This window comes from Notolepis coatsorum (genome assembly GCF_963971535.1).
Source record: "Notolepis coatsorum genome assembly, chromosome: 15".
Classification (NCBI taxonomy): Eukaryota; Metazoa; Chordata; class Actinopteri; order Aulopiformes; family Paralepididae; genus Notolepis; species Notolepis coatsorum.
In genome coordinates, this window is record NC_140179.1 from 52857511 (window position 1) to 52869671 (window position 12161).

A 12161-nucleotide genomic window follows, 5' to 3' on the forward strand; every position below is an offset into this window, starting at 1 on the left:
AGCCTAGCACAAATTAATGGAAGCGGATACGGACCACTAGCTTAGCTTAAAACTCTGGGAGAGGTGTTTCTGGCCAACAGCTAGGCTAGTGGTTGTATCTGCTTCCATTAATTTGTGCCAAGCTAGGCTAGCTTGTAGCCAGATAGCTTTCTACTGAACTCATAGAGAGGAAACTGGTATCTATCTTCTTGTCCGACTCTGGAGAAGACGGTATAAGCTAATTTGCCATAATGTTGGTGTGTTCCTTTAATACAGAAATTCCAAATGAGATTAAATGTTTTCTATAGAATAAACAACATTAACGATGAGAAGGACAGTGACTATCTTTATATTAATATATTTTGTTATATTTTATATTCCCTCAAAGGGGAACCACTTAAGTTTTTTAGTTAAGTGTTTTCATTTGATCTAAAACTGTTTGAGAATTGTGTGCATTTGTAGTTAAAGAGAGTAGAGGTGTCACTCATTCACACTCTCAAGTTTAACTGATTCACTGTAACAGTACAACTACAGATATATTAGCTTATCCCCCCAAAAACATAACAAATAAATAAAATAAAATAAAAAGACCGAAATGGTTCATCTGGAAAATTTGTTTATCGTTATGTATTTAGAATACATTGTATAGGGAGTGTTTAACAAACACTAGAAGCGCTATACAAATAAAATGAATTATTATTATTATTATTATTATTATTATTATTATTATTATTATTATTATTATTATTATTATTATTATTATTATTATTATTATTATTATTATTATTATTATTAGTAATAATAATAATAATACAATTGTCAGAATAAGAGCAATGCAGAGAGTAAGAAAAGGGTAAAAGTTATGGTTAACGATTATGGTTAACTTATGGTTACCGATTTAACAGAATATCATTTCACCTGTGGACTAGATTAGCCACTTCTTCACACACAAGCCTGATGTGGAATAATGCAATACCTGTCTATTTAATTTCACCTGTGGACTAGATTAGCTGCTTCTTATGTGGAATAATGTAATACCTGTCTATTTCATTTCACCTGTGGACTAGATTAGCCGCTTCAGTGTACAGTAGATCAGTGTTATCTGTATTATTATATGTGGTATTTTTGCGGCTATGGTAGGAAATACGTAACCCTGGAAAAGGCAGTCAGATACATCATATAATGCCATCAGTGAGATGAGTATGAGAGTAAATACCACGTCACCTCAAACCACAGCTGCAAGAAAACAGCAAGTCATCATTAGACATGTTGGTTCAAAGATGGTTCATCGTCCGTAGAGGATCTCATCTCAGGATACACTTTGTTTGCCCAAATTACTTTCTCAAGGACTTTGCATTTTGCCTCTCCCTAGCAACTGTTGCTATGGTATGCTGGTACTGTTGCCATGTGTTGCAAGACTCATTCATTTGAAAAATGACCTTTTCATCTGGTGATTACCACTGTGTATTTTCTGTCATATTTACACAATGCAAAACACTTTCCAGCCACAAATACAATTTAGCATAGAAGCATCTCTCACAGCATTACACCTGCTTGTTAGACAAGGGGGAACCTTTATTACCATATCATTTTCCAAGGGGGATAATTATCCCTCCGAGGTCTTTACCTCAGCCTACTGCCACGTTAGTGTTTTCTCTCTGGGCTCATTCACATCTAAATCTAAATATATTGCGGGGGTGAAACAATTTCTCCTTCTTTTGAATGGAGGTAGTTGTTTCTTTTGAATGGGGGTAGTTGCTTCTTTTGAATGGGGGTAGTTGATTATTTTACATTAAACATTTACATTTTGTCATTTAGCTGACACTTTTATCCAAAGCGACTTACAAGTTCTGTACGACAAGTCAGCAGGAAGGGTACAACTCTTTCAGCTGAGTAACAATGTTCATCAAACAGTGTTGAAACTTGGGTGTTGCAGTGTTGAGTACATAGTAGTAAAGACATAATAGTATAGTACTGTATGTAGTAATATAGGCAAGGAAGATTATTTAGTGGAAAAGTGCATGATAGTAAAAGGTTCGTTTTTTTCCCTCCTTCATTTCAGATATTGATTGAACAAGTGTGTTTTTAGTTGATGGTGAAAAATTGGTCAGGTTTCGGTGGTCCCAACTGGTGGGAAGTTCATTCCACCATTGTGGAGCAAGGACAGAGAATAGGCGGCTTCTCTTTTGATGACCCCCCCCCGAGCTCGGATAGGAGTGGGTCTGAGGCGGCCAGAAGATGCAGAGCGGAGGGGTCTTTCTTGAGAGTATGTAGAGAATATTTACCGCAGATAGGCGGGAGCCGTTCCCTTCACTGTGCGATATGTATGCCAGGTCAAGGACCTTGACGTTTGGTCAGGGGGGAGGATTTGGCCGGCAGGTGAAGTTGCTTTTTTTGTTTCTTTTGAACAGGGTAGTTTTTTCTTTTTAACAGGGGTAGTTGCTTCTTTTGAATGGGGGTAGTTGCTTCTTCCTGGGCGTTGACGGCCCTGACCCGGTACTGGTAGGCCCGGCCCTCCTCCACCTGCTCGTCGCTGAAGGCGGTGGTCCCGCCATCCACCTCGCCCACCTGGAGCCACGCCTTCTTCCCCACCGCAGAGCGCTCCACCACGAAGCCAGTGACCGGCGTGCCCCTGTTGTCCCGCGGAGCCTTCCACCTCATCCTGATGCGCTTCTCCGACCGCTCCGGGAACTCCACCTTGCCCTGCGGAGGCTTAGGGTGGTCTGTGTGGAACACATGGTAGATTTATATTTACACTTATATTTATATTTATATTTACACTTATATTTATATTTATATGGGTCGGCTGGGTGGCGCAGTGGGCAAGGCGCTCGCCACTAACGCAGGAGATACTGGTATCGAGTGAAAAGATGCGACAGGCTGCCTCCTCGTGTACCGGAGGGGACACGTGATGCAAGGCTTCTATCCTCCCTATAACCGGCCAGTGGGAGGCATAGTCTAGCAACGTTCAAGACAGGGGAGGGAAGAATTGGAATTACGAAATTGGGATGGGAGAAAAATTTAAAAATAAGTAGAAAAAGTGGAGTTTTTTTTTATATTTATATTTACACTTATATTTATATTTACACTTATATTTATATTTACACTTATATTTATATTTAGACTTATATTTATATATTTACACATATATTTATATTTACACTTATATTTATATTTACACTTATATTTAGACTTATATTTATATATTTACACATATATTTATATTTACACTTATATTTATATTTACACTTATATTTATATTTACACTTATATTTACATTTGAGTTTGTGTAGAGGGGGTCAATTCTTCTTAAAATGTTCATATGGTATTTTTTCAAAATCAAATATATAATTGTTTATTTTTGTTTTAAGTACATCAAAGATGATTTGAGGCCCGCAGTAGGATCATCAACAAAACATCACAAAATGTTATCAGTATCATCAACAAAATGTGAAAATGTTGGCCTCAAATGGTCACATTTCTTGATCCGTGTATTAATAATAATAATAATAATAATAATAATAATAATAATAATAACAATAATGACAATAATAATAACAATAATGACAATGACGATAAATAGAAATAATAAAAATAATAAAACAATATAAAATAAAATTAAGTTGCCACGGACATTACAAAAGAGGTACAGTAGGTCTTTACTCACCGACCACGTTGAGGTGCAGGTTAGCGACAACTGTCCCGCAGCCGCTCTTCAGACAAAGCATCACCGCACCGCTATCCTCTCGCACGCACCTGGATGAAGGGGTGGAACCAGCGTAGGTACAGAGCAGCTCAGAGACCATGTGTAGATTATGACAGTGGTTCCATGTTAGCTATAGGGCTGGGATGAGGGATGAGGGGGTGAGGCAAAAGCTAAGTAGCACTGTTTACTTTTACTCTTTACTTTTACTCATAGTATATATTCAGATTCAAACTTTTTATTGCCTATATTTATTGTAACGCATAATATACAATAAGATATAATATATATAACGCATACAGACCCTCATCTACACCTTTGTTTACACTGTTTATTTTATACTCATCTTTTTATATTCAGAGTTAATTATATTGTTTACACTGTTAATTTTTCTCATATTTTTATATTCAAATAAAATTGTATTGCCTATATTTATGTCTATTACCCTGCCCATACCTGTACCCCCCCCTCCCCCTGCTGCTGCTATGCCACCCGAATTTCCCCCAAGGGGATCAATAAAGGAATATAAATATAGGCAATACAAAATTAGTAAGAGTAAAAGTAAACAGTATACACAAGGTACCCTAACTGGCATGATATACGTCATACATCATCCGTAGTGATACCATACAGGATGGGTCAGAGAATATTTGGATGGTTCAACCCGTCTCCTGCCCCAGCCTGCCCCCTGCTGTCTCCTGCCCCAGCCTGCCCCCTGCTGTCTCCTGCCCCAGCCGACCCCCTGCTGTCTGCTGCCCCAGCCTGCCCCCTGCTGTCTCCTGCCCCAGCCTCCCCACTGCTGTGTCCCTTACCTGCTGAGCACCAGCGTGGTGGAGTCAGCCGTCCGCTCCAGCTCGGTCCTCTCGTCCTCCGTCACCTCCAGGCCGTCTTTGTACCAGGACACCTTGGGAGGGGGCCTGCCCGTGAAGGGGATCCTAATGGTGGCCGTCTGGCCTGCTCTCACCGTCACAGGTTGGGCTGCCAGTAGCTCCAGCGCCGCGGGGTCGATCTCCGGCGGGTCTGCGTGTGTGAGACGACACAACATCACCGCTTGATTCTTAGGGTTCCTGGAGTTTGCTTTATTTACGTTTTCTGATGAGAGCGTGTTACTGGATCAGACATACATGTATTATAAAACATGTGGTATCATTCAATTCAGGAGCTGCTGAAGGAGAGGTATGTCACACACACACACACACACACACACATACACACACACACACACACACACACACACACACACACACACACACAGGCTCAGCGGAGCAACAACACAATCATCAAATTTGCTGACGACACAGTAGTGGTGGGCCTGATCTCTGCAAACGACGAGAGGGCCTACCTGGAAGAGGTCAAGGTCCTGGCGGGATGGTGCCAGGAGAACAGACTCTCCCTGAACGTCAGCAAAACAAAGGAGATGATTGTGGACTTTAGGAGGTCGGGGGTCAGGGACTACAGCCCCCTCAGCATCGGCGGGGCACCGGTTGAGAGAGTGAACAGTTTTAAGTACCTCGGAGTCCACATTTCCGAGGACTTGACATGGACCACACACATTGACAGTGTTGTGAAGAAGGCACGACAACGCCTCTACTTCCTCAGGCGCCTAAGGAAGTTTCAAGTCAGTCAGAAGATCCTTAAGAACTTCTACTCATGTACAATAGAGAGCATCCTGACTGGCAATATCACCTCCTGGTTTGGGAATAGCACCGCACAAGACCGTAGCAGACTACAAAGAGTGGCACGTTCAGCCAAACTCACAATTGGAGGGGGGCTTCCCACCCTCCAGAACATTTACAACAAGCGGTGCAGGGGTAAGGCTAAGAGAATCATCAAGGACTCCAGCCACCCAAACAACTGCCTCTTTGAACTGCTGCGGTCAGGCAAGCGATACCGGAGTCTCATGGCAAGCACAAAAAGACACAGAAGAAGCTTCTATCCCCAGGCCATCAGGCTGCTCAACGAACAATAAACACTATGCAACAACCATCAAATGCACACAGCACACACATCCACACGCGCACACTCACTTTAAACAAACAACACACTGCAGCACCCACTCTCCACACTTTAGATCACCTAAACACACTTTATATTTATTGGTAAAGGATTTGCACTACAACTCGTACACCTTACTGTAAATTGTACCTCATCCCATTTCTGCTTTGCACTATATAGTATTGTATATTAGTACATTGCATAGTATATTGTATATTGTATGGTAACTCAGTTACTTCTATTCTGCATCGAACATTGTACATATGTCTATACTGAACACTGTGACTTCTATTTTTACTTCTATTACATGCTATACTATTTTATTTCATACTTATCTTGTCTAGCACAGTCTCTGGAGCGTAACAGTAAGAAGCATTTTGTATAAAAGTATTCTGTACTTCTGTATGACAACTATTAAAGAAACTTGAAACTTGAACACACACACACACACACTGACCTGCTATGGCGAGGACAGCCTCACTCTCGACCCCCTTGGCTCTGAAGGTGTACTTGCCCTCATGGGCATCGGTCACTTCGCTGAAGACCAGCTTGTGGACGGCGCCCTGTTTGACCACCTGCACCCCACTGAGGTCTGCCACCTGCCAGGGGGACAGCCAACAGAGGAGACCCGTTTAGGCTACTGAGGTCTGCCACCTGCCAGTAGGGCTGAGCCCAAACGTTTGAACGTTCGGACCTTCGTTTGTTACGTTGGCGTTCGAATTCTAAATCAACATTCGAATTTTCTATTAAAGAAAAATAAAATATTCATTCATTCTGTTTAAACCAATGGGGTTTTTCTTCACAGTTGCAGATAAAGATTAGGCTACACTAATATTATAGTATTATACTATTATAGTATATGACTCGTCATAAACATTTTAATAAAACATTTATCACAAATGATGTAGCCTGTCTGCATCCGCTTGGCACTCGGCGCTCCATCAAGACGTCACCATCACCTTCGTACCAACCGTGCCCTTATTGGATTATTTATGTTGACGAAACTGATGAGTTATATTCATTAAAGAAAGTTGATTTAATAAAAGAAAAGACTTGTTTAATCAGATTAATCACTCTATTCAATATTTTATATATAAAAAATGTATTTCCAATCGTAATCAAGGGCACACAACATAAAATTTGTTTATATGCGGACGACGTAATACTGTTCATGTAAAACCCCAACACCACATTGCCTCATCTGCTCAAGTTGATTGAGGACTTTGGAGATTTATCGGGATTTAAGATAAATTGGCCGAAGTCGGCTTTCCTTCCACTTAACGCCCCTGCAAAAAGAAATATAACCCTCCCAGAAGAGATACCTATGGTAAAAATTCTATCCCCAGGCCATCAGGCTGCTAAACGAACAATGAATGAACACTACACAACAACAACCACCAAACGCACATAGCACACACATCCACACGCACACACTCACTTTAAACAAACACACTGTAGCACCCACTCCACACACTTTATAGCACACACCCACTTTAAACAAACACACTGTAGCACCCACTCCCCACACTTTATATTTATGGATGAAGGATTGCACTACAACTCGTACACCTTACTGTAAATTGTACCTAAAATTGTACCTCATCCCATTTCTGCTTTGCACTAGATAGTACTGTACATTAGTACACTGCATAGTATTGTGTATTGTATATTATATGGTAACTCAGAACATTGTACATATGTCTATACCGAACACTGTGACCTCATTTTCTTCTTCTAAATTCATGCTATATTATGTTATTATGTTATTTGATACTATCTTGTCTAGCACAGTCTCTGGAGCGTAACAGTAAGAAGCATTTTGTATGAAAGTATTCTGTACTTCTGTATGACAACTATTAAAGAACTTGAACTTGAACTTGAACTAAAACACTTTAGATGTTTGGGAGTGGAAATATTCCCCACCATAAGACAAACGGTGAAGCACAATTACATAAAAATCCAAAACAAAATCAAAGACGACCTTGACAGGTGGTCAAAACTTAAAAACTCAGTACAGGCACGGATATCAATAGTTAAGATGGACTGTTATGTACTAGGAGCCTGATCACTCCTGTGTCATTGTGCATGCAGGCCTGATCACTCCTGTGTCACGGGGCATGCAGGTGAGGGCTGCCAATTAGCTAATTGCTGCTGATTGGCTACCTGCTGGCAGCTTTAAAACCAGCCCTGGTAACACACATGCAGGGTCTGTGGTTAGAGAAGTGTTGGGTAACAGATAGCTATCACGGTCTTCTGTCCTTGTACTTTAGTTTACACCAGTAATTCCTTAATAGAGTAGCATTTTGAGTTTGAGCATGGGGTTTTGGTGTTGGTTTGCACATAGGTTGCGGGCCTTTGAGCCAGGGTCGTAACATGGACGTACTACCTAGAATCAACTTCTTCAGCTCAATGCTACCGTTACCCCCTCCAGAGGGTTACTGGAAAAAATTACACTCCTCCACATACAAATTTATTTGGAATAACAAACCACCACGTATAAAAAGATCCACCGCACAGAGAAACAAAGCAGATGGTGGTATGGCATTTCCAGATTTTTTCCACTATTTTAAGGCGTACACTTTAAGACCATTGACAACATGGTTTGATCCCCAAGCATTAGTATCCTGGAGAAATTTAGAAGAAAATATAGTAGCTCCACATAGACTGAAGGACATAGCATACACTAAATGATCAATTAAGCAATGCGAACGGAAATTTGGCCCCATAATTACTCATGCGATCCGGATATGGCGTGATACACAAAAAAAATATTCTAACCCACATAAATGGCATAATCATACTCCCTTATTCAATAACAATGCACTCTTGATTGGAAAACGACCTATAAGATTCCCTATATGGGAAAAGTAAGGCATACACTCATTAGGTGATGTTTTCAACAAACAGGGTTTTTGTAGTTATGAAGAAATACGCAAAAAATGTAATCTCACCGAGTCCACATATTACTTTTACGCACAGTTATTGTTATGTTTGAAGGCTCACTGTGTTCCATTAAAGATACCAATTGAACACCACAGATACCACAAATTCTTCTATGAAAGAGAGACATCGAGAGGTTTTGTTTCAGATTTTTATCATCAATTACTAACGTCCTCGTATGAAACCCTCCACCTAGACTCAGTCTGGAGGAGGGATATACCAGACCTGGAAAAAGATTTTGATTGGCAAGAAGCCTGGGCAAATGTTCGATTTACATCAAGGAACCCGGACCATCAACAAATCAATCTTAACTATATTCACAGGACATACTTGACTCCTATAAGACTGAACAGAATGGGTCTTAAACAAGACTCCAAATGCTCCTTATGCACAAATGGGGACGAGGGAACATTTATGCACATGTACTGGGACTGCCCACCAGTTAAGATATTCTGGAAAGAGGTGACCCAGCAATTATCAAATCTCTTAACTCTGAATATACCTGTACACCCCTCTGTATTACTGCTGAATGATGTTTTTGAGTGTGCAGTTGTACATCCACAGCTAAAGAGATTGGTTTTATCGGGTATCACAGTGGCTAAAAAGCTGATTGCATCACGATGGTTCCAACCGGAAAAAAAGTGCCGAAAGGTCTGGATTATTACATATCTCGATGTGATTTATCAAGAAATATCTACAGCAAGAATTTTGGGTCTCAATGAATCCAAAATGACAATGTGGTTAGAAGTGGTGGAGAGAATAAAAGCTAGCATATAATGGTAGTGTCTGGTTAGGAGCGAGGGATAATGGATGGATTATCCAATGGGGGGTCCGGGAGGGGGGGGTACGAGCTAGAGCATATGTGTGTAGGGTATTAGATAGCAGGTATTAGGGGTATATCCTGTATAAGACATTTAACTAAATGGTGATTTCATTGGATGTGCACTGTTAATAATGCTTGTATATCTTATCGTGTGTTGTCATGTTTGTTTATATGTTTGTTTAAAAAATAATAAATAAATAAAAAATACAAAAAAAATGTATTTCTATTGATTTTTATTGATTTTTTGTAATTAAAAACGAAGGTTCGAACGTCCGTTCGAAAAACCCTGACGAAGTTCAAAGCCCAAAAACAGGCTTCGGGGGCAGCTCTACCTGCCAGGTGAACAGCCAGCAGAGGAGACCCGTTTAGGCCACGGAGAGAGAGAGAACTAAACATGGCTCCAGAAAGAGGAGCCACAAAAATATGATAAGATACAACCTTTATTGATCCCCTTGGGTACATTTGGGCATCATAGCAGCGTGGGGGAGGGGCGAGGAGAGGTACAGGTATGGGCGGGGTAATAGTAGAAATACATAAATATAGGCAATACAATTTTATCTGAATATAAAAATATTAAAATTAACCATGTTAATAATATAATGAACTCTGAATATAGAAATATGAGAAAGATGAACAGTGTAAACAAAGGTGCAGAGGAGGGTCTGAATGGTTACTTGATAGCTATATACTGGGAAGACAGAGATTACACACATGTTGTGTTGTTATACTTGTACAGGGTCAGCGCTACACTTGTATCCATAGGAACCATAGTTAACTTGGTACATGGTGCATCTTTTATATAGCGCTTTCATCCAAAGCGCTTTACAATTTGTTACTCACATTTTACTCATTCACACACCGATGGCAGAGGCAACCATGCAAGGTGCCGACCTGCTCATCGGGAGCAGTTAGGGGTTAAGTGTCTTGCTCAAGGACACTCCGAATCGACACGCTGCCCGGGAGGAGCGGGAATTGAACCGGGAACCGACGACTGCTCTACCTCCACAGCCACTGTCGCCCAATACATTCATGTGGATGTGAGGAAATTAGGCCAATGAGACTTTGATTTGAATTTAACGAGAGACTGGTGGAGAAAAGGAATGCATTTGATGATGGATGTTTGCTGACAAGGAGGTATGTCTGTCTGCTGGGTTCCACTCTGAGTTCCATGAACACAAATCAAAAGGCAGGTAATCACTGGGTTACAGCTGTGAGGAGGGAGAAGGACATTCTGCAGAGCAGGATCAAAGGAAACCAAGACAGAAAAAGAAAACTGATTTTATTCCTGAGGGAAGTTGAGTCCCTCAGATGAAGAACCATATAAGTCTGTTTTAGGTTTTCAGAAGAACAACGTTTTCTGAGGACAGCTACAGTAGCAGCCCTGTCCCAACCGTCAAAGGACCTTTCTAGAAAAGCTGGAGCTAGTCACTTCAATATAGTAGTAGAGCACTAATTATGATGTAATTGGTTTTAGTTTATTTTCTATTCTAAGATCATTCTAAATTATTTTAAGCATTTTTGAGTTCAGTAAATAAATTCTTAGATTTTTTTCAAGTGACTCAAGACATTTTGTGATTTGGAGTGAGTGAGTTGGAAAGTGGATTTCCTTTGCAAAATAAATGAATAATGTTGTCAGTTGTCTGGTAATTGTGTTTTAATCTGTGTCTGGTGTGCTTAATCTGTGTCTGGTGTGCTGTCAACAAATATGTTTTCATCTGTCAGGTGTGCTGTCACCAAATGTGTTTTCATCTGTCAGGTCAGGTGCGTCTGTCACCAATCATATCGGTTATGGTGCTCTGACACCAGATTTAGTCCTATAGCCTGGTATGAATGCTGTTCAGATTCAGTGGCCTGACCGGTCCTGGATCTGCGTGGCGGGCGGCATATGTGCCTTTAAGCCCAGCAGCTTGGCTAGAATCTGTGTGGGAAGCCTGTTGAATCCTGTTTGTGTTGTGTTTTGCAGGCTTTTTGCTTACTTGGTGGTCATGAGTAGGTTGTTGTGAGTTTGTTCTCATTTTTTTGGTAAAACACCTTGCCACCACTGTGTATGACACACCCTGGCCATGTCACTCAAGCACAGGGTCAAGGTTCACAACCCCAATTCACTCAAATCCAAGTTTATATACATTGTTAAATGCACAGTACATTTTGCAGAGTAAATTTTACTCAAACTGAGTACAATTTTACTCAGAGTTTGAGTAAAATGTACTCAGTTTGAGTAAAATTTACTCTGCAAAATTTACTGTGTGAATACAGTAGCTTCAATCTCATTAAACCATTAATGTCACTTTGTTTTACAGTTTCATGTTAATTTTAGACTAATTATTAATGTTGTTGTTATTATTATTATTATTATTATTATTATTATTATTATTATTATTATTATTATTATTATTACTTAAATTATTATTGTTATTATTATTATCTTAATATTATGAAAATTGTTTTATGAACTTATTTCCCTTTACTTTTGTTTTTGTGTTTTTTTTTTATCCGATGATTTATTGAGTTGAGGCCCCATATAGGCCCATCTGGGTCTCTTGCCTCTACTCAGCACCTTTATATACAAGTTCTGTCATGGTCAATGTTTCGATTTTTTTACTGTTTTGCTGAAAAAAGAAATAAAATAAAATAAAAAAATCCCCTGGTGTCCTGCGGTCTCACCTGCACTCCGTCTTTGAGCCACACGCCGTCCACCTTCTCGTCGTTCAGCACCACACA